The sequence below is a fragment of the Accipiter gentilis genome, chromosome 33 (genome assembly GCF_929443795.1).
Source record: "Accipiter gentilis chromosome 33, bAccGen1.1, whole genome shotgun sequence".
Lineage (NCBI taxonomy): Eukaryota > Metazoa > Chordata > Aves > Accipitriformes > Accipitridae > Astur > Astur gentilis.
The window spans coordinates 8252532-8273316 of record NC_064912.1 but is presented as its reverse complement, the minus strand read 5'-3'; the positions used below and the strand labels follow the sequence as shown (position 1 = coordinate 8273316).

Sequence of the window (20785 nt, the reverse complement as noted above, 5' to 3'; positions counted from 1 at the left end):
TCTTACCAGGATAGTGGACCACAGCTACCACTGTGTTTCCCAACAGAGAGGGACTGGAATACTAGCGAAATAGGATCTGTGGCAACCATAAACGTCGTCAATGACCCTGAGAAGTCTTGGTCATGTACAAGTCATAATAGAAAACCCATTTATTTATGACAGATTTTTTAAAATTTATTTTTAAGATTTTGTTGCTACTGCCATCAACTGGGTCAAAGCAATTTTCCTATTACTCATGGAGTCACATCGCTAATTACTGCTACTCTATTTTCATACTGTCACTTATACTGCATTTGTTTACCGACTCTTCCGGTCAATAAGTCACACCTATTAGAACATTTTAATAGTGTTCAACAGCAGTTTAGTAAAACTTCCAGTTGAACAGTATCCCATCCAGCATACCATTGGATATGACAATGAAAACAGTATCCAGGGGAGCAACATGAATTACATTTCATGTTTGTTCTTCAGGAGACTGACTGATGCAATGTGTTAGTGCACTTGATGTTGGATTAGTGCAGTTGACATGTTTTTCTCTGAAGGAAGGAAAGTAATCTTAAAACCATTGAAAAATCAAATGAGACTGAAATGTTCAGACTACAGCTGCCTCTATCAGAAAGTAGACAAAAGCTATATGAAGTGATGAAGTAAGAAATGCAAGCCAGGAGCTCTATTTCCTACAAGTTGAAGTTCAAAGGAGAACATCTAGCGAAACTGGGGTGGGGAGGTAAGAAAACTGATCGACAAAAATACTTTTATCGAGGGGGAGTAAGGTTGTCCGGCTAACTGCCGTGGCATACAGCTAAGAAAATATACTAGTAACAGATTGGAAGTTACTATGGATTACAATGATAGTGATTTTTTAAAAAATAAGATTTAAAATTCCTTTTAAATTTTTAAATAAAAACTTATGTGGCAGTGCAGACCTGTCATATTTGCTTTTTGTAGTGTTTCTTTTATCTGAAGTGTCTGGTAACTGGTGTAAGTCATATGTGACAAACGGCATTTTCCTTCTTACGGAAGAATTCAGTCTTTTTGTCAACTGGAGCTATGCAGGGGCAGGGAGAAGCTTTTACTTTTCAAATATACTTTCTCAAACAAGGTTGCATGTGCTCAATCATTGCTTAATAAAAGTTGGTTTTAAATCTGAAGAATAGATTAATATAATGGAGACACATAGTTGTACTGAGGAACATTCTCACAGCATAACAATATTATGGGCAAACTTGTTAAGTTAGTTGTAAAAGCCTCATTTCTCAGTGGCTGTGATTCTGTACATGCAGGAAGATGATAAAATACATTAATCCAAAATGTTAAAATGTTGATGGAAAGCACTACAATGGTCTAAAATATGGCTAATGTAAGAGCAAGTTATCCACTTCCCTTTGAGCAGGTGAAGGTAGTGATTTTGAGAGCAGCGTAACAGTATATTTACAGCTGACTAAACAGCTGCAAAGCTGTATTTTGCTAGTAATAGAAGTTGGTTCCATTAACACTTTTTATTTAGTAAGAACAGTTATTTTTACTGAGAAATGAAAAAGCATTGACCATCTGCCTTGGTCAAATTTATATATACTCTGCATTTAACTGTTACAAAGATCTGTAGTAATGATGACGAGTATAGAATTACTAGGGTCTGTAGGTATCTAAGCGAAGTCCTACAAAATTAGCATCCTACTGCATTAAGTATGTGACAATTAAGCTATATGACATATTTGCTGCCCCACTGAATTAATGGACTACTAAAGAATGGTGAAATAAATTATTTTCCCACTGTTAGAGATGGAAATGGAGGCAGGGTGATTTGCTCAAGGTGCTATATGATGGCTGTAGCAGAGCTAGGAAACTGCACCTTGGTGTTCTGCTTCCCAGCTTAAGTCCCAGACTGGGTTCTTCTGTGGCACTGGTATCTGGAGGAAAATAAGGAAAGAAAACACATGCCTCACTGTGAAGGTATCAGAATAATGAGAATTGAAAAGCTGCTTCCCAGCAGTAAGTCAACTGACTGTATTTACTTGATTGCTATACTTGGCAAATGTCGCTAAGTTACCCCACATTTTCTTAAACATCAGATTGGGACACAGATTTGGCCTGGAATACATCCCTTACAAGTCTGTGTACCTTCAGATATTGAATGTCCAAGTAGTATACCATCAAATTCTTTATCATTGTTATCTTCATTAAAAAAAAAACCCAACCAACCAACCAACCAAACAAACAAAAAACCAAGAAAACAGCCTCACTTATTCAAGTATTTGTTTGGAAACATTCAGTGCCTTTATTCCTATTTTTAGAGGTTTGGCTGGCTGCCTTCCTCTTTCATGTCCTTCCATCTTCTCTTAGTTCCTTTCCACAACCAATGCTTCCCCAATGTTTTCTTCAGCTCGTGTTGTTGGAGATGTTGTTCCAAAAATTACAAGAGTTATAAAGTGTAGTTTGGAGAGACAAGCTCCATGTGGAAGATGAGAAAACATTCTGTTAAGCCATTTTATAGTATCTTCCAATGTACTTGGTATTATCTCAAATCTATTTCTAGCATACAGAACAAAATCCGACTTTAAGACTATACCATCTTATACTATAACTTGTGATGTCTTTGGTAATAGTAAGCCTATGAGTAGCATAGTATGTTCTGAAAGAATTTGGGGGACCACGTTTGTAGCGTTGTCCTTTATATGCCCTTTGGCAGCAATGTTACTCTGTCCATTCTGCAAAAATACTGTGCTAGTGTGTAGCTGCCCTTAACAGACAGTTTTGTGCTGGAAAGGCTGTTATTACATAAATGTTCTTGAAACTGGTTTACAGTTATAATGTATGCAGACGAGCTAAATTACTCCTACAGTTTTCTTTTTTCATCTGTCTTTTTTTTGGCTTTGTTCTGTTCCAGATTCTACCCTCTGCTCCTTAAGTATAATGGCTGCTAGTACAAAGTCCTTCCTGTGCATACAATCATCCAGGCAAATAACAAGATTGTAAGTATGTTCTTGTACCATGTATATAACTGGTGCAACTCTATCCATTTTTATGATATGGAAATACATGCTCTGTCTTGAGCAAAGCCACAGACTGGAAGATTCTGGGGAAGGACTCTATAATTTCTGGCTTGCTTAGCTCTTAAGTTTTGACAGTCATCTCTGCCTTCCAGTAGATTTCTTACACACTGTAAGCCAAGTTCTACATTTCAGCATTTGCACCCAAAAAAAGACCCAGGACCTGCTGCTTGTGGAACCTAGGGCTACTTTTTATATCTAGAGAAGAAGAGCCTTAGCAATGCAACTCTTGCATTTTTGTAAAACAAAATTTGAAATCTCTAGCATCTCTCTGGATGGATGTTAAGACTTGCTTTCTTCTATATAGTTTACAACTTGGATTCTTGAAAAGGCTGAGGTAATGACCAGGATGATGGAATAAACTGACCTCTCAGCAAGTTTGTGGGTGATTGAGGGGAGTGCTTGATACACTGACGGGCAGGGCTGCTACTCAGATGGACCTAGTTGGACTGCAAAAATGAGCTGTTGGGGACCTCCTGAAGTTCAGCAAAGGCAAACACAAAGCCTTGCATCTGGGTTGGCATAACCCTATGCAGAAGGACAGGTTGGGAACTGACTGAATAGAGAGCAGCTTTGTAGAAAAGAAGCTGGGTGTCATGGTGGACAACTTGAATGAGTCAACAGTGTGCTCTTGCAGCAAATGTGTCCAGCTGCATACTAGGCTGAGTATAACTGGTAGGTTTGAAGGGAATTGATTCTTCCCCTCTATTTGACACTTGTGAGACTACATCTGGAGCTCTGTGTCTCATTTTAAGAAAGTCATGGATATACTAAAGCAAGGCTAGTGAAGGCCACCAAACTGTTCAGGGGGCTGTAGCTCATGACACACAAGAAGAAGCTGAGAGAGCTGGATTTGCTCAGGTTTAAAGAAGATGGTGGTGAGGGGAGGTTGTACTGCTGTCTACTGCTTCCTAATGGAATGACGTAGAAAAGATGGAGCCAGATTCTTCCCAGTGGTGCACAAAAGGCAATGAGCACAAGTCACAACATGAGAAATTCAATATAGGAAACAACTTTTTTTTTTTCTTTTTTTTTTTTTCCCCCCTACGAAGGATCGTCAAGTACTGCAACAGCTTGCCCAGAGACGCTACGGAAACTCCATCCTTGCAGATAGTCATAGCTCAGCTGGACATGGCCCAAAGCAACCTGCTTTAATGGAACCTGCCTTGAGCAGAAAGTTGGGCTGCAGACTTGCAGAAGTCCCTTACCACCTACGTGAGTTTATGATTTTGTGATGTGATAGCAGATAGCTTCAAACTAGCAGTTCCACCCTGCCAGGGAAAGAGACTCCAATACCACTTTTTCTTTTGCCTAAAGGTTTTAATGAAACTATGCCCTGCAGGCAGGGAAGGCAGTAGGCCTGTTCTACTGCAATAACAAATTCATTGATGATTATTTTTCCCATGTATCACCAACTAAGCTACGCAAATGCACAGGGGAAATCATCTGTACTAAATTAGAAGAGAGTTGAGACCTTGTTTGCCTACTTTTATTATCTATAAGACAGCTCTGTCATAAACAGAAGCAGTGCCCTTTTCATTAACAACTACTTTCCTACCATTTTAACTCACTGTTCTGACATTGCATTTCTATGCCTTTGTCCTTGTTGACCATTTCTGAATCTTCTTCCAGTTCTATTTTCACTGAGATGGGGGGGAAGCTGCAGAATTGTATGCAGTATTCAAGGTGAAGCTAGAACATGGATTTATAGAGACTGTGCAGACTACGTTCCACTAAGAGGGAAGAGACAGAAATGCACATATTATGATTTTGTGTAACTTTTCCTTTTAGTACATCTACTGGCTCTTTGTTGTCTCTAAATGTTTTAAATTGCTTAAAAATAAAATGCAGATTTTTCTTACCTGTTTATTTGTTCACCTCTTATTGTTTTGTTCTTCATCCTGTCAATGGTACAATGCCCTGTTGGTCTGGTCTGCTTGTATTACAGCTTGCTTTCATGACCTTTTTGTTCGTGATGTCTGCTTCCTCAGCTGTGAAGAGTTTTATGGCAATTGGACAGTTGGCAGAGGATAACCCCCCCAAGTTATGTGCCCATCAAAGGAAACGTGAGTAGAATGTAGCCCTTGTCTGTTTCAGGCTAATCAGCACAAGACCTATCTATCTTTAGATAGATAATAATGCCATCCAGCCTGCTTTGGGAACTGGGAAGTTACTGAATGTATTGTTAAGAGACAAAAAAAACCCTGGAAGTACTGAGGCATGGGGAACGTTGGGATTAGCTAGGGAACTTATGAGTAGCAAATAAATGAATACCAGAAATCTGGTATCTTAAGACACATGGGATCAAAAAGGGGCTCAGTAGTGCTGAAGAACTGAGTATGTGTCACTTGTCAAGCAGGCTCTGGATATCTTTATTTGCCGTTGGATTGTCTCCCATGTTTACTCTCTGCATTTGCAGTGTGGTTGGGATGAGGAGTAATTGAACCAGAGAACTGTCACCACTAACATCATGATTTGCTATACCTGAAATAAACCAGACACTTCCAAATCACTCAAAAAATGTAATAATCATTTGCTGAGGAATATGCATAAAGTGCACAACTATGTTCAGTAAAATGTTTGCTTAGCTGCTATTGTTTAGCCACTAGCAGCTGTTTTGATTTCCAGTGAGAAGCGAGGACTCTCATCTCAATAGAAGGTAAGAGTTTAAATGCATTCACAAATCTGGGCCATCATGACAAACGTATTATTAAGTTTTCTATGTAGGCCTATTTTCCACTGCATTTGGAAGGCAACAAATGCCATGTACTATATAATATAAACAATTTAGAACAATTTATTTAACCTGCAATTATAAACACTTAAGCTTATGCTTCTTTGTAGTATCAATTATTGGCTTAAGAATACTTTTTCCGGAAACTAAGAAAGAGTTTATGATTCTGTAGGCTTTATATTTCCTTAAGAGTGATCAGTTATGAACAGAGAAGACATGTTTAGGACACTTACAAGCAGACTTGTAGACTCATGGTCAGAAAAAAGCTAAGAAAACAGTTGAGTCTGAAGGTAGCTGCTGAAGTGAAATCCCAGTACCTTGTAAATATGACAGTGCTCAGGGAAGATGATACTTAACTCTTAGAGAGTTCACGGAATCTTCAAAGACATATAGAAATGTTGCATAATTTCCACTGTACAAATTGCAAACTAGGACACCAGTGAGTTTGGCAGTCTTAAGCCTTGGTTGTTCTTTTTGGTTTTAATACAAGGAAGATGACCTGATCCAAATACATAAATTGCTTCCTTGGTTTAAAATAAAACAAATTTCTAATGGTGATACTTCATTTACTGAATTTCATAGAAAGCCATCTAGAAAAACTCTTGTCTACAGGTCCCATACCTAATAAAGTTCATACCATCCTAAACACATAGAGGGGCTGTACGCTTTAAAATAACATGTATGAAGAATCTTGTTCCTATGTATAAAGGAGAAGAAAATCTTAAGTGCATATGAGATGCCATCATAAAATTAATACATCAAATGCCATGAACTACCCCATTTGTACTAGCAGTCACGGAACCATCATTCTCTTTTCATTTACTATACAGAACAAAGGAGTTTGCTATACTGTGTGTAATAGGCCTTGTGAACTGGCATCAGGATGTGCAAGATAGCAAGGAAAAACGGGAGCAAGGAATCAGTCATAGTAAACCTTTAGAAAAAAGTTTTCTTTTCAACTATTAGAGGTGTGAATCTTGCTAAATGGATTTAAATTCTTTAAGGCACTTACCCTAAAATATACATAGCATCAAGTTACAGGTGATCTCAAGAACCAGCAGTTAAAAGGTAACTAGTAAAAAAGTAGTTCATTCCTCTGAGGCCTATTTTGGTAACTTCCTAGTTTCAGATTTATGTTGTAGCTTTCACTGATTAGCCTTTCAAAGTTTGCAGAAATAAACAGACACTCCCAAACAGCCATTTTACAGTGATTATGAAACTCCTTCAGATGGCAAGTACTAAATACATTTTTACCTTTTTATGGTGTAAAACTTAGCACATTCTAATTGTGTCTCCATTACTTTACCATAAATATTTTAATTTATGTTGAATGGTAGAAATTTTGTCTAGCTTTGTTTTGTGACTATGGCACCCCCAAAACCAGCAATAATATGGTGCTGCATACAAAATTTTATGCCGACCATATTCAGATTATCTTTTAAAATAAACAGCTTATACATACTTGACATTTTTACTTCACAGAGCAGAACAGTACTGCATACACAGAGTATTCTGAATTTTATGTGGTCTGCACGCAAGATCTGCATACTTAATGGTAATTTGATACTACTGTGAGAATCCTAACCTTTTAATTTCCTAATTCTGTTTGGAATTCTTTAATGCCACATTAATGTTTTAATGTTGCTCTAGTTATTTCCTTTCTCAGAAAGAAGAAAAGATAAACCCTTATTAGTTTATGCAGCATGTAATCCCTAGGAAGGATTTGCCAGGAACAGATAATCTTTGCTTGTGTCCAAGTCGTATTTAGAATGGACGGTCAAGGGGAGCCATAGCCAAACTTAATTACATAAGCAATTCTAATTAATACTTATCCTGTAAAATACTATACTGAATTTTTGTTTAGATTTGTTCTTTCTGATAGCCACCAAAGAAAATATCTGTATTTATTTTAATAAGCAAAAGTCAATACTGTACATCACTCTCAAATCCATGGATGTTCAAAGATAATAGTGTGTTGAGATGTTGCTGAAGGTTCATTATCTTCACTTCCAATCAAGTAGTATTTTTCATTTATTAATTTTTGTTGAAGCAACAAATAGTTTGCCTACAGATGCATGCAAAGGTGTTTTGCATATGCAGGCAATGAAGTAGAATTAAAATGTAAAGCAAAGTAGTTAATTCTCTGTAATGACTTCATCCTTGATCCTAGGGAAGGGAATGCAACTTCCTTTGGACAGAAAGCAAGCACTAAATAATATAAGCACTAAAGGATCACTTTCTTTCATAGAAAGAAAGAAATATTTTGTACCATAGCACATATATTGCATCCCCCCCTTCAGTTTTCTGTAATCTCCATAATTAGCTGATTACCCCACAACTGGAAGGACTGGAATTAGGTGGGTCCTTTTATGATCATTATGACTGCAAGTTGAAGGAAGAGGAGGAGCTGCAGCTGTCCTAATTTTACTTGAAATACTGGACTTAGGAACATTTGTGAGAACACTGAGCAGCACAGTCCCTTAGAGAAAGGTCACCAGTAAGTGTAACTGCTTACTGGTAGACTGCTTCTTTGAATTTTTTTTTTGGTCTTTGAATTTTGTTCTTCATCCTTTTGTTTTGGCCTCTGCCCATCATCTTTTCTTCTTCAGCTTCTGAAGTCACTTGTCATTTATTCAAAGAGCTGAAGGTCAGATCATCTTATCTGCCTTCTATGCCATAGGCCCTGAAATTTCTTGTACCAGCCCAAGTAATTTCTCTTTGAGCAAGACATATTTTCTATTTGCTTAAAGCATATAATTAAATTTGGAGTCACACAATTTTAGAAGATAAGGAACTTCCTGTTCTGTTAACAGAAGAATGTCTTGTAAGGGCCCTGTGGCTGGAAAAAAGTTGAATTAAGAGTAGGCACCAGAAGTAGAGATAGGACAGCCTAGTTAGGGGAGGGTTTATTTAAAACCAGTTGACTTACAGTAAGATGGGACTATGCACATTTGAGGATCATATTTTTATAGTAAAAATAAAATTTAATAAAGATAACCTTTTTTCTCAGCAAGAAAAAGGTGGTTTATTCATTAAAATATTTGTTAGAGGTGATAATTTGGGAGAGCCTTTGAGAAAAGGAAGGAATGGGAATAAGTTCAATACTAAAATGTTTCAACTGACAGCCAGAGAAACTTTACTCTTGAGAAAATATAAATAAAGTGTAAACAATATTTACTACAAGCTAGGTTCTGCCCTCAGTTAGACCAGTACATTTCTACTATTTCTAAAAGATAACAAAGAAAAATGTATAAAACTATCTAATACCTGAGATTGAGCAGTTTACAAAAGAAAGTACATTTTTAGGTAACAAATAATCACTGCAACAGCTACATAGGTTTAAAAACTCAAAGCTCAATTTTACAAATTTAAATAATGAGACACAGGATAACTGAAGCTGTATACAAAGTCAGTGGCAAGGTGGAGATACAAACTTGGAAAAGCCTAGCTGCTTGTCTTATTTTCTGTGCTTTGAAGTATGCTAGTGCTGCTTATTCTATCAAGAATAATAATGCTGTAGTTTTAAAGAAAGGCTGACATGCCCAAACTACATGTATACAGAAAAACCTCAGAAGGCAGGCAACATTTCCTTTTAAAATAGCTTCTAACAATGACTTAACATAATTATACATGCTCCAGACTGAGGTTTGGAAGAATGTTAACTCTCCTGTCAATTTAAAACCTCCTTTTGTATACAGCCAATGGGTGGGGTGCCACATTTTAGAGCACAGCATTCAAGTTAAAAACCCAACCATCTAAGGTTTGTTTTGAGTCTTACAGCATACCAGCTCAGAACTCAAATTTTTTAGAAGCACAAGTGGTTAGAAACACAAACCTGGATTTATAAAACAGATTAAAAGAGCATGAAATAAACAAAAAGTGGATGAGCGCAAAGGTATGAGAAACAGCAGGACTCTGCCTGTTGTAGCAACTTCTATGTTAATGGCAGTGCAATTCTGTTGCAATTGCAATTGTTTCCTAAAAACATTCCTCCATTACTTCATGTATCCTATATCCTGCCTCATAATACCCATGTGGACTAAGATTGTTTTGAAAGGTCTTGCTGCTCCATCAGTGCCATTATTTGTAATGGCCACTGTAAACTGCCTGTTCTTCTCGATTCTCTTCCATACTTCAGAATTAGAACTCTGTGCAACTAAGTATATTGTGTTAAGTCCACTGTCATGGAACTCTTATCACTTCTGAAATTCCCTATATTTATAGGATTAATTCGTATATACCTAGATGCTTACAATACAGCTCACAGCTACAGTTATGTCAGCACTACTAAATTAGGCAGCAGTAGCACAGTAGTTTACACTTGCTTCCCAGAATTCTTGAGCAGTATGCATACTGGGGAATACTGACACTGTCAGATAAGAAGAAAATGCACTAACCTTATTTTTCCACATATTAATTTCTTCAGAATAATTCCCTGTGGAATCACTAACTTCCAATGATTGTGTTGTTTATATAGCAACTTCAGTGGTAAATCAATTAAATTTCTGAGATTTTATAATTTTAGAGTCATACTGGCTTGAATACCAAGATGCTGGACAGATGGATGGCATGTATGATACTTCAAAGAAAATAATTTCTTAGGGTGTCTATGGCAGCATTCATAGGATCATAGACGGGTTTGGTTTGGAAGGAACCTTGAAGATCATCTAATTCAACCCCTCTGCCATGGGCAGGGACACCTGCCACTAGATCAGGTTGCTCAAAGCCCCATCCAAAGCATTCTCATGCTTTTCTGCTCTACTTCTATGATTTCCTTAAAATGCTAATCCTTCTAGTTTGACAAACAACAATTAAAATACTGTTCTAAAATATTTCTCTTTTGATAGAATCTCAATTATGAAGTATTCTGGTTTTTTTTTCTAATTTCAAAGAATCTGCTTCTCTACAGAAAAGAAAACTGAAAGGAAAATGTTCAAGTTTATAGGACCTAGTTTTAACACATTTTTAAAGTTTCACTTGCTTGCTAGATCACTTAATGACTGTTGATGATGACTGATCTACACATTGCCAAAACATTCCCGTATCCATTTATAATTCTTAATACACAGCAGCATTACTTACCAGTAATTAATGCAATTTAAAAAAAAAGAAATTGCTGTATTTATTTATCCTTTTTGTATTTTAAAACAGTTTGTTGCTCAAGAAAAGTCAAGAATTGAAATGAAGATTGCCAGGAAGGAATAAAAGGCAAATTTGACATGCAAATTTTATCTGGAAAAGCGTGTGTGTGTGTTTTGGGAGGGTGGGAAGACTCTTCTCTCCCCTGCCCTCTGAAGAAGTTGTATTTTGAATCCTGTATTTCAGTAATGATTGTAAAGAAAACAAAAAACCCCTCTCGTTAGTTTGATGTTCAGCAATATAAAACCAGAAATAAGCTAGATTGAATGCATCAGCCAATTTCATTCTCCTTTGTTTTTCTGTCAAAAGTATTTTCTTTGAAAGAACCTAGTCAACTCTGGCTACTCCTTATTTAAAGCTTTATTTAAATTCAGTCAGAGTTTTTCAGTATATATGTAAAATTGTTGGGTTTGTAATGTGGCTTTTGTTTTACTATGTTTTAGGAGACACAGTATTAAAATGATTTTGTTTTTCAGTATGTTCTCCAACATGAAGTAGAATGATATAAAGCAAAAAGTGAACACTACTGTTAAGGACTTGAAACTCCCAATTCTTGGGAACGTGTCAGAGGTAAACCTGAAGAATTCCTTAAGTATGTTTTTATACTCAGCTTGAAAATACTTTGCCATTTTTACTAGTGCTTATAAACCCAAGTTTTGGATGACTGCTTGACCTTTCAGAATAAGGATGACAGTTAAGATCAGCTGATGAATATCTGCTTATACTGTCTGCAGGAATTAAGTTATTGGTCTATAACTGAGCATTGTGGTGGCTGGTTCTCTGTGTGAAAGGCCTGAGCTTCCTCCATAGTATATGGAGAGAATTAAGAATTCATAAGAGCCAATATGATGATTGGGGACTTTCTATTTTAGCCACATGGATATGATTAAGCAAGGCAGAGGCATAACATTTAGCCATTTTGACCTAGGACTGCAGGGAAGCAGATAGTGCCGATGTGTTAATAGCTTTCAGGATATGAGAGATAGAGTTTAGAGGCTTTGAAGATATTTAACCTACTTAGCTCACCTACGAAGAGGATAATCTGATTGCCAGCTTAAAGAGATTTGGAAGCAACTACTGCCTCTACTCTTTCTGTTGAAATTGTGAAAAGAAGTAGAGTATCTCTTTAGTGACAGAGAAAGGAACATACACCGGTGACACTAGCTTGTGATTAGGATACCTGACTGCAAAAGAGAAAATCTGGCTTGATCCCTGCTTGTTTATGCAAAGGTCTCCGGCAAAACTTTCTTCAGAGAGATTATTCCTCCTAAGAACAATCTAACTGGCAAAGTGTGTGTGTGTGTGTGTGTTAGCATTTTAGTTTGGCTCACAAGTGAGCCAAATTGATTGTCTCCATGTACCATGCTTTGGTTCATTTTATAGTTGTCTCAGAGCACGTGACCTGGATTCCTCTGGGAAGGTGGCTCCAACCACTACATTCAACCAATGTGTTCAGACTAAAGCTATTCCAAATTAAAACCCCTGAAATGTGCATTGGTGCTGAGCATTTGACGTCCACACAACTTTTGCTCTACAAATGGGCTTCTTTTGGACTAGTCTACTTGCTAAGGTAGCATGAGTATGTGCAAAGACAGCAAAGTCAGCATACACCTCACTCCCTGGGCTCTCTTGGACAAATTTTACTAAATGTACTCTCCTAGAAGTCACACTAGTTTGGCTCTTACATTACGGTGAGATTGAGACCTTCTAGATCTTGGCAAAGCTAAGAAAAAAGGTGGGGTTTTGCTATTCAGGCAGGGAACTCTCCCTGTGTAGAAAGGTATTCTTCAGTTCTGCCTGTGTTATTTGCTAAAGCACAATTCTTTAACGGTGTTAGATTATAAACCACTGTTTTCGCCTCCCCCATCTTCTTTATGGGCAAATTTAAACCTCATATATAACCTGCAATAGAAAAGAGATCAATTCACTTTACCCATATTCCACCTTTTCAGTTACACTAGAGTTCTCTAGCATTAAATATTTGTTGTAGTTAACCTCTAAATATAAAGCCAAGCAAATAAGGACAGGACTACTGGGGTAAAAAATCAAGATATTGAATCTAACAAAAATGTACAGCTACAAAGCATTATACCTTGAATAAAACACTTCCTGAGATTCATGCTAACAGTGGAGGCAGTGACATTCTCTGTCTTCCAAAGGAAGGAATCAGACACACCTTACATTGTTAAATTAATCAGCGTAGCCATAGTTACAGAAAAGAAAATTATAAAATTAAGACCTGATGTAAACAGCTGAAGCTCATGATAATGGCTTACCTAGTTACAACAGTGATGTAAATATTATATTAGCAAATAGGTCAGAAAATAGGTGTAATATTCCTCATCTTAATCTCCAATGCCTGTTTATAACATACAAATGAATAAGACAACAGTATAGAGAAAATGGAACAGAATAAAATAATCTAATAAATTAAGCGGGCATGGATTGCTACATTTAAACCTTCTTAACCACAATATACACTAAGAAAAAGATTATTTCTAAAGGGTAGAAAAAGTTCTGATATTCTTTTCTTTAGGGAAACTGTAAAGAGTAACATAATGTTAACAAAACGAAAATTAAAAGCTTCTCAGAAAGAAGAGAGTTGACAAATTAATACCTTCATGATACGCTTTCCTTGAATCCCTAAAGTATATTGATAAATATAAATCAGTACCTCATTTTTCAAGGTATATTCTGCACTCTCAGAAAGTGTTCTTAGCTCACTGAACGTGAAGTGAGGTGCTGTAAGAACTGCCCACAGAACTATCTGAGCTTCTGACAGCTCATTACCCTGGCCAAAATTACCTATAATCAGCCGGAATAGACCAGATATCGTTAAATCAAGAATTGAAGCAATGTATATGATTCCTACTGAAATACAGCCTTTATGTCCAGACAGATATATTTGTCTGATCATAAGACATTTTTACAAATGTGTGACTCTCTTAAGAAAATGGTAAAGCACCTTAAAAGATTTAGAGATCTTAAGGGTATGCAGTGTCATGGCCCAGTAAGATGGAAAACTGAAGTTAATCTACTGAGAGCTTACAGAGCATAACTTTTATTTGTATCAGTCTCTCAAATTTATGTACTCCTAGTATTTCTTGTCTGAATTAATCCAAATGCCCTACACCTTCCATATAATTTTTAAGTCACATTTTCAAAGCTCTCTGTGTGGCTCTGCAAATGAGTCTTGAATTTTCTAGTCCAGAAACAAGTGTTATTTGCATATCTTTACATACTTTGGACAACTAACACTTAGGAAAGATATCTTAGCTAGGCACCTTGATTGTAACGATTAAAAATTTAACTACTGCATTTTTGGGACAGTGCGCATGAAGAGTGGGTTTGGGTCATTGCTGTAGGGGCACTTTCAGGTATAGCTTCACATGGTTCCAGTTTTGCCACTCTTCCTGTTTAAATGTGTATGACAACATCAGGAGACAGTCTAAACTGTAATACCACTGACAGCCTAAGAAGCATGTCTCTTTTTTGTTCCTTTTTCTTCCCCCTGCCAAAGCAAAGTGGTGCATTTTGATTTGTTTCCAAACATACTAAGAGGTATGAGTCATTTGGATACCTTGGGGAGTAAAGCTAGCTGGGGAAAAAACCTCTAGATCCATGTCCCACCTGCCGACTGTAACTCTTACTACTCTTAAGAGAAGGTTAAAAACACAGACTGGCCCTTTCCTCCCCACCTTTTTTTTTCCTGGCTAACAACAGATCTCAGGTCACCCATTTTGAAAAAATGGTTATCTTTTCTGTTCACATCCTCATTAGACCAGTCATCTGTAACTTTGTCACACATTTTACTCACCATTATCCTCTGAGGCAACTCAGAGGCCTGAAGCTAATACTTATGATGGTGGCTGGCATTAACAAATTTCAACTAGCCCCACTTAATACATTTGTTTTCTGTGTGCTAAAATATTGCACAAAAATTGCTTGACTTTTTTTTAAATTCAAGAAGTCCTTTCCAATTTTGAGCCTTTCAACCTAAAAGAATTGTTATCTTTCTACTTTTTGTGGATTCAGGTCAGATACCACCTGGTAGCTACCCCCTGGGATTCAGCCCCCACTGGGGCCTGGCCACCCCCAGGAGGGGCCAGAGCGGGACTTGCGCTCCCTGCTGGTCTGGCGGACCACCACTCCGCTACTCTGGAAGGCAAAATCCATCTTTGATTGAGTAACGTAATCTAGGAGTACAATTTCATCAGCATTTAAAAAGGAAAAACTTTTGCTGTTTCAGTAATGCAGTGAGTTGGGGTTTTCAACAGCATGGTATGCACATGACAGAACAGATAAAATACCACAGAGAGCATACTTGCATGCAGTACTCAATGTTTTATCATGGAGATTTTAAAAATCCATCACTACCAACAAAAAAGCCGAAACAAAACCTAATATTGCCAATACCTTTGGTGGGAGTCCTCCTTCAGGTGCTGGCCAGCTACAAAAATGTGCAACAGGTCTTCCTATTTTGGTCAGAGCAATGCCCACTCCTCTCTGGGTATCCTAAGCAAAAGAGGGATGTCAAGTAGTGGCAGAAAATAGAATAATAGTGTGGGCACCCTGGAAAAACAAGCAAAAAACCCACCAACTGCAAACTGACTTTTAGAATGGATTACATTAAACTATATTCAATCTACACATGATTATTTAAAATAAAGGGCATTATTTTGGTTAAGTCACTTGCCTTTGGAAGGGAATTGTTTATAATCTAGTTTAGTTCAGTTTAATTCTGCAGGTTTCTCTTCTCATAAAGATATAATATGGCTTAACTGTTTCAGCCTGGTTAATTCAGGTCAATACTCCTGAGCATGCTTTCACTGAAGGAGTTCTATATTTCATACTCTTGTTTTGTATAAAGCTCTATCTTGGTGAAGTATTTATAGAACTTAAGTATACATTCTTTGTTGTTGAATATTTGCTTTGGTAGTAGTTAAAACATATATTAATGTCCAACCAAAATTGAGTGTTTTTACAGATGTTAAAAAAATATCTTTTTTTGAAATTTCCTGTTTGAATTATTCTGGGAGAGATACTTTTTTTTCCTTCCCAAAATACACGTGGAGTTGGAATAACCATATATTCCATATGTAGTTATACTCCATAAACACTGTTTAAGGAGAGAGAGCAATGTCATCATACATACATACATACACACATGATAGAATTCTGTGTCTGGGAAAGAATCAAGGACTCTTTCAAAACAGGAAAACCAAAACAATTTTGAAGGGAATGCATTCCTGGAATTATCTCTACACATAAATAACTTATTTATGCCAGAAATTCCAGTGAACTGTAATCCTAATGTCAGAAAATGTTGCATGAAGGACTTCAGTTGCTGCAGAAAAAGGAATACACTGAAAAAACTTACTTGTCTTCCACTCATCTAAAAGTATCATTCACAGCTATGTAATTCTCCTGATCAGTGAGCACATAATAAATATGGGTTCCAAAGCAATCTACTTTAACATTTGAATTACAAAAGTCAGACAGGTTTTGTTTTGTTTCCTCTCCAAAAGTTTTTTTAGAGTTCAAGAGAAGTCCCTTTGCTTGTTTTGCTTTATAAGCTTATTGTGGGAAAAAAAATGTTTAAAAAGCTGGCCGTGTTTTTGAAAAAGGCAGCTGCATAAATGCCTTAATTTCCATTTTCTGTAAGTGCCAACTCTTCCTTAGCTCAGAAAATCACTTTACTTAAACAAGGGAGTTCATGAGGCATTTTTTAAAATTAACTACTCAATCATAAATCTTATGATATTATCATAATTTAAGATTAACAACAAGGAACACATCTACTTGTAAAGCAGTGGAAAGGATAGAATATGTATTTTCTTCTGCCTTAATAACTACTATTTTAAAAAAATCTATGATTGCATGTTTTTCAGGCTGTAACTTGGCCAAATCTGAAAACAGACACAAACATAGCAAGCCTGGAAGATATGATGAACCAGTGGCAGAGCAGCAAGGGTATATTTCAGTGACTGAATCTTGGAGTGCAGTTTGGGTGTTCTTGGAATGCAGGACTCAGTTCTTCAGTTTAAACACTTCCTTGAATAACTAACTAATGGGTTAAAAACTCTACTACCCTAACGAATTTCAGTCAGAAAATCATTATAAAATCATTAACTATTGTCGTTCACCTGAAGCTAATAAGTATATAGACAGACATGATAGAATGGTAAAAAGCATCAGGATGAAAGACATAGCTATTACTTAGTAACAGTGACAATCTTACAGAATTTTTGTCTTTTTTTAAAGAGAATAATCCACATTTAATTTGCTTAACAGGGAATAAAGCTGCTCATGTCAGCTTTTCATTTTCCCTTAGGCTAGCCTTAATCAACAAACCTATTGCTCTAACCAATGTGTTGAAACAGCAGCCATCAAGCATGTCTTTAGCATGTCAGTCTCCCATTCAGCAAATGTTCTGACATCAATATGAATGAAGTTTAGCGCTGTCTGCAGGATAACATGAGGGATTACAACTGCAGTGCTTATAAATAGCAAGTTTTAGTCCTTTGTAATGTGCCTAGTTAAATAAGATGGTCTTGGTTTCTTCTGTTTTCATCTTGATACTTAACACTGCAACTTCTGTCACGGTGCTGTGTAACTCAGTTTATTTTTCTCATGTATTTTCTTCTGAGATCTTTGTCTACTTGAGTGATAACCATTTCAGGACACTGTTCAAAGTGCATTTTGCTGTTGCCAACGCAGCTGTTTGTATGGCTGCAAGGTGAACCAGATCAGGGAGTCTTTCAGCTAAAACACTACCACTGCTTTTCTCCTGTGTCAATTCCTGACTCCATCACACCCCCACACAAATTCTAGCACTTGGAGGCAACAGAGGTGTAGGAACATGGGAAGTATTTATGATGGAGAAGCTGCATCACCACTTCTACTGCCAAATATCCCATCAAGACCTGAGAAATTCCCATTTCTGATTACAAAAAAAAAAGAGTTGCAATAGCTAGTCTGGATTTAAGGTAAAAGTAATGAAAAAAGGAATTGCTCATGCTTGTTTTTCAAAGCATCCTGCAAATAATGGGACACAGGTAACAACTGTTGTTCAGACTGTATCTTTCAAGATTTATAGGAATGTAGCTTTTAAAGGAGATTCTCCTAAATATATGGCATTCTAAATCTAAAATTTAGACTATGATAGCAAAAATACAAATAAAAGATGACAAAATTTCCCTGGGACTTTAAAATAAACATATCAGAAACTAAAATACTTTAAATGTAGTGATATATATTATGATTTCACTATAGCCTGTCCTATAATACATTATTTGTTCTATTTTTCAGCTTGAAACTTGGGATATAGAATTCCTTTAATTCAACTTCCACTAGGTTCTTGGTCAGCCTTATAAAATCAACTAAAACATATGCTTCTTATTAACGAGTCTACCACAGTGCCTAAGTTTATCACAGAACACCTATTGTTCTCCAAAGCACGGAAAAGCTCTATAACTTCCTAGCTATATCTAGTACATTAAGTTTTTCCTTTTAGTGTCAAATAATTAACCTAGTTTGTTTGTTCAAAATCATCAGTACAAATAGCGATGAAACATCTGTCATCTTAAAACTGTTTTTAAGATGGCAGAAGAGTTATTCTCCAAGACAGCAACTGCAAGATTTTCTAGCTGACTTTAGCCATGTTCTAGCAGTATACAGGGGGAAGGCCTTCTCAATACAGAAATACGATATCTCCACATTCCTTTTAAAAAATATTTTAAGCTCTCTCACATGCAACAGTAATGAAGTTCCATTTTTCATCTCAGTATAACTACATCAGCAGTTGAAATTGTGAAAAAAATAATTGGGTAGGTTTATGTAGGCTTCCACAAGGAATATTTTAAAATGGAAGGTATTGAGTTTATGTAACAGGATTAATTCTCATCAGTTAACTCATGACAAGTTAGTTCAAGATGGTTTAACTACTACTCTTTTTCTCCAAGTAGTTGTTATATCATGTAATTAATTTAAACAAGGAATTACTTATTACCCTTTTCCAATTTAGTTTTTATAAAAGCTAAATATACTACTTCCACAAAAACTTACTTGGTCAGACATTTATATTATTTATCTTGCCACGTTCTCAAGGTATTCTGCACACCTTGTACCCATCATTGAAATCATGACTCCACAGCTCCCACTTTAACACAGTGCCAAGCTATACACAGCTGTGCTTCTAAAGCTGCTTTATAGGGTACAATTTGTTATCACACCCAAACAGTTTTTTCAATAACCTCTTAATTCTAACACAAAATCTTTGTTTTCTAAGTGTTTGTTAGGTAGTGTATTTGTATAGATAATTTTAGTAATTTAACTTTACCTGATGCAATTTTCAGGCTCACTTTTTGCAGTCTGTATTACATCTGAAACATTCCCAAAGTAGCCAGCCCATCGGTGGAGTTCTCAACAAGCCATTCTCTAAACGTAATTGGTATGTAGGCAATCCTAACAGCAGGCTTAGCAAAATCAGCAACGTGATTTATGCGATACCTATAAATCAAAAGGATTAACCACTAGGGTTAGCATTCACATCCTGCTACTACCAGCCAAAAGATTTTACCTCAGCTGTGGTTTGTTCTGGATGAGAATGATCATACTGCTTGCTTTCTTAAGCTGCTCAGTGTTCAAATACTTGTAATTTGGAATCGGGTAAGCCTTCTTACCATTTTTATGGCCTCTTTCGTAGTTTATGATCCATGGGTGTAATTATTGTTCTAGGCGTGGGTTTTTTTACTCTTTTTGTTTTCTCTTGCCTCCCTTTAGTTCTTGCAGTAACCAAAAGCCCAATTTTGCATTGAGTCCTACAGGACTTTTAAATTGCATTCTATACGCTTAAGCATTAGGTGTTTAATATCTGACTGCTACTGCTGAATTGTCACACTTAGTCTCAAGAATCGACATGACCGAGATCAACTGAAGGTAATTCACCCTTTAGAGCTAGGAAAAGCCTCTAGGCAGAGCTTCAACAATTTATTCTTACAGTCCCACCCCAGCGATTAGACTAGAACAATGTTTAACAGAGGCATGCTTCACCAGGTCAGGGAACCTTCTATCAGTGTAACTTCACCCGATAAACTACTAATTGGCTGTATTCCTTTCAGTCTCAATTAACGGTAGTATAATTTGTATACTACACTTGTTAAAACTCGTAAAGCTTTTCTTTATACAAAGTTCTACCACGCAGGCCACATCAGCGTCTCAAATGTTTTTCTTATCACATTATTTGTGGGGACTGGTCAGCTGCACTACTGACACTGCCATCGCTAATGCTACTGGAAAAAAGGAAATAGTAGTATTAGAACATCAGTTATGTCCACTGTAAGAGAGGGGAAAACCCCAACCCCTCACATCTGAGACAGCATTCAAGAGATCCGTAACTCAGCGATTCCCTCTGTGCCGGCAGAAGCGGTGCGTGCTGCCTGCCACAAAGGAAGGTGTTCCCGCCTTCACCTGCCACCGGCGAGACCCGCCACTGCCGTGGCTGAGAAAGCGATGACATCCCTTAAGCCTCCCGCTTATTCACGCTTTACGATTTGGCAAAAGAGCTTTCATAAACGTCTTTCCCGAGTCCCACTATAAAGAGCCAACAGACAGGACGAGTTCCCAGCTCCGCGAACGCTCGTCCCAGGCGAGTGACGGAGAACACCTCGGGCCGTGCCGGTGCAGGGGAACGGAAGAGGCCGCACGCCGCAGGGCAGCGTCCAGGCTGCGCTCCCAGAACCGAGGGCCGCTCACGCCCGCCGCCTCGCTCCGCGTCCCTTCCGAGACGGCGGAGGGCGCGGTGCCCGACGCCGGCCCTCGCGGTCGCCCCCGCCTCACGCACCCCTCGCAGACGGCGGCG

General features: G+C 37.3%; 1 long non-coding RNA gene across 5 annotated transcripts; it reads right to left on the bottom strand.

Annotated features, from left to right (window-relative positions):
* Positions 1-201: 201 nt before the first annotated feature.
* LOC126053356 (uncharacterized) lies at positions 202-20779 on the bottom strand. Of its 5 annotated transcripts, XR_007510346.1 has the most exons (7): positions 20293-20779; positions 20081-20216; positions 19265-19434; positions 15340-15438; positions 4913-5041; positions 4609-4783; positions 202-1910 (listed from the first exon to the last, which is right to left on the bottom strand). It is a non-coding gene; the product is annotated as an uncharacterized LOC126053356 (long non-coding RNA). The 5 variants fall into 5 exon arrangements; XR_007510343.1 differs by having other exon boundaries at positions 19265-20216; XR_007510345.1 differs by having other exon boundaries at positions 19265-20213.
* Between the last annotated feature and the right edge of the window lie 6 nt (positions 20780-20785).